Here is a 3299-nt window from a genome sequence, read left to right as displayed (position 1 = left end):
CTAGGTTATATAGACTTACTATATAACCCAGCAATTCTATTTCTAGGCAATTCTATTTCTAAATGAAAATATATGTTCATAAAAATATGTGTATTAGTGTTTGTATTAACTGTATTTATAATAGCCAAAAATTGGAAACAACTTAAATGTCCATAAAAGGTAAACATTGTGCTACATCCATATAATAGAATGTTACTGGGTTATAAAAAAAAATAAAAATTGATACCTGAAAAAACATGGATGAATCTAAAAAAATTATGTTAAATAAAAGAAGCTGGACACTGAAGAGTATTTATTGTATAATTTTATTTACATTAAACTTTAGAAAAAACAAATTTATTCTATAGTGTCAGAAAATGGGTATTTGTCTGGGGCCTAGGTTTGTGGGGATTGATTGTAAAGAGGCACAAGGGATTCTTTTGTGGGTAATGAGTATGTTCTATATCTTTACTTTGGTGGCGGATACATGAGTGTATACATTTATCAAAATAGATCCAACTGTATACTTAAAATGGGTGCATTTGATCATATGCAAATAGTATTTCAATGAAGTTGATTTTTTGAAAACCTAGAAAATTGGTTGCAGTCTATTTAATGAGCCATCGTAACTTTGAACACCTTCTCCCATTCAAAATGGCCAGATACTGTCCCTCCCCACCTCAGCAGAAGATTCGAGGTTTATTCTCTGGAGATGGTTAAATAGAGGATCTTTGTAACAAGGCACAGTAGGGCATTTTACCTTGCTGAAAAGATGGGGATTAAGAGAAAGTTTACTATTTAAATGCTGAGACCCCCAGCCCTCTTCTCTCATTTGTTTACAGAATGCTAGAAAAGCCAGGCTTATAGATCCCAGGGAGAGATTTGGAAGATTTTTCTGACCAGCTTCAAAGGAAAGACCCAAAACATCAACAGTGGGATTTCTCCATGTGAACAACTCAGCTAGCCCACATTATAGTGAGTCCAATGTTGACATACCCCATCTAAGTTCATGGAGCTCCCAACCAGCTTTTAGTGCTACCTCTGGAAATGTGAGTATCCATCCATGGCTGTTATCTGAGAAGAGTTTCCAACATTAGAAATGGAGCTCAGTCAATAAACAGGAAAAAACATCTGGAGGAAGCAGAGAATAAGTAGAAGGACAGAAATTTTGAAAGAAAAAGTCTCCCTCTTATTAATATTTTCAAAAAGAAAGAGAAAATATTTCAAAGAAATAATCCCAGAAAATTTTCCAGAACTGAAGGACATGAGTTTGCAGATGGAAATGACCCATTAAATACTCAACAGATCTCATCAAGTCATTTCACAGGAGACAGAGAAGATTCTACAAACTTATAGAGAAGAGAAAAAAGTTTTCATATAAAGAATCTAAAGTTAGAATGGTTTCAGGCAGCTAGAAGACAATGGATACCTTTAAAATTTCGAGGGAAAACATTTTCCAACTCAGAATTCTACAGCTGTGCAAACTATGAATTAGTTTTGAGAATAAAGAATATTCAGACGTGCATTTTCTAAACACATTTACATCACCTTTCTCAGAAAGCTACCACAAGATATGCTTTACTTAAAATTAGGGGTAAACTAAGAAAGAGGAAAAGATAGAATGAATATAAGAAGCACGGAATCCAGTGCAAAAGAGAAAAGAAGGGAGTTCCTTGGATGATAATAAAGGGAGATCCCAAGATGAAAGCAATGCAGCAGGTCTAGGGAGCACACAGTCCGGATGGGAACCTGGGAGAAAGCCTGCGAAAAAATGACTTCCGGTGATGAAATGAATAGACTATTTAACATGCTTGACCATACTGAGAGGTTAAGACAAATGAGGGAGAGTGCGAGATCCTTTAGGGATCTACATCTATATGTCTGTATGGAGATATATAGACAATTATTAAATCTGGGAAAAACCAAAAGTAAGGAAGTATATTGCATGGTTCAAAAAGTAAGTGAAGTATATACTACATGGCTCAGCAGTGAATAGCAATTAAAGAAATAATTCTATTAAGAGGAAGGGAGATGGGAAATGTGGTGGCCATGGGGTGGTAAGAAGTAAATTCTCACTTTCCAGAGTGGGAAGTCAATATGTAGAAGTCAACATCTAAACGAAAAAAGTGAATTAGTAGCAGTATAAACATCCTATTTGTATAATGTATATAAACTTTAAAAATAAAGGTTAAAACTTGAATTTCGGGGAGCCTTTGGGGAGTAGGAGTTGTGTGTAGCTGAGACCTGCTATTTTTCATCACGAGCTTGTGGTTTGCCTCTTAAACCATGCATATGTATAACTTAGATAAAATTCTTATCTATCTGTCTGTCCATCCGTCCATCTGTCTATCCATCCATTCGTCTATATCTAGGGCCTATTGGGAAAATGGTGGCTGAAGTGGAGAAGAGTGACTCTTCTTCTCATTGTTCTGCTGGGATATTCAATTAATAGGATAAAAAGCTAATAAGCTAAGGAGGGTGGGTGGGAAAGTTTGGTGTTTTGCTGGAGCACAGAGAACACACATCTTAGAACCTGGAGGGAGTTCTCAAAAGCCTGGGGGAAACGTTTGTTGAGCAGAACCAAGACCCCCTGAGGCACCTAAGCAGGTAGATCCACTACCTCAGGACAAGGAAAGGACTCAGCCATGGCCACTCTGCAAAAAGACTGGAGAGAAGTCTCAGAAACCTACTGACAAAGGCTGCTTTAAGGAAGATCCACTCTGTTTGCTTGAGCTGGGAGAAAATTGTCCTTATCTGCTCACAAAGAACCTAGAGGCTCTCCCCATTCTTCAGACACGAGAGTCCTGCCTACCTGCCCATTTGCTGCCAGCCTGAAGGAAGGACACAAATTTGGACAATCAGAACAGTGCCTACTACTGAGAAAAATTTAATGGAACAAATGAGATAGAACTTAAAAACAATTTTCAACAACAAAAATATTTCTATGGGGATTCAGCAACACATTGCTAAGTCATGATCTGGGAATGAAGAAGTTAAGGCACCTAAATTTTAGTTCTGTCTCTACTACTTTTGTGAGCTACATGCCTTTGTGCAAGTCATCTAATCAATCTCTCTGAGACTGATTTCTCACTCCAGAAATACTGTATTGGTGTACTTAGTCCACATTCTCTAAATATTTGTTTTATGAATAATTCATAAAGGAATGATTGATGTGATTTGCCTGAGGTCACCCTTAGTGAGAGCTATGCCTGAAGTCCACAGGTATCCAGCTAAGCACACAATGAAGATGGGTCTCTCCCACCTCCCTTTCCCCCACTCCCAGCTCATCAGCTTCCGCACTCTGCACACCTCCCGGAGGA

The sequence above is a fragment of the Pteropus vampyrus genome, unplaced genomic scaffold (genome assembly GCF_000151845.1).
Source record: "Pteropus vampyrus isolate Shadow unplaced genomic scaffold, Pvam_2.0 Scaffold471, whole genome shotgun sequence".
NCBI lineage: Eukaryota > Metazoa > Chordata > Mammalia > Chiroptera > Pteropodidae > Pteropus > Pteropus vampyrus.
This window is presented reverse-complemented; position numbering follows the sequence as displayed.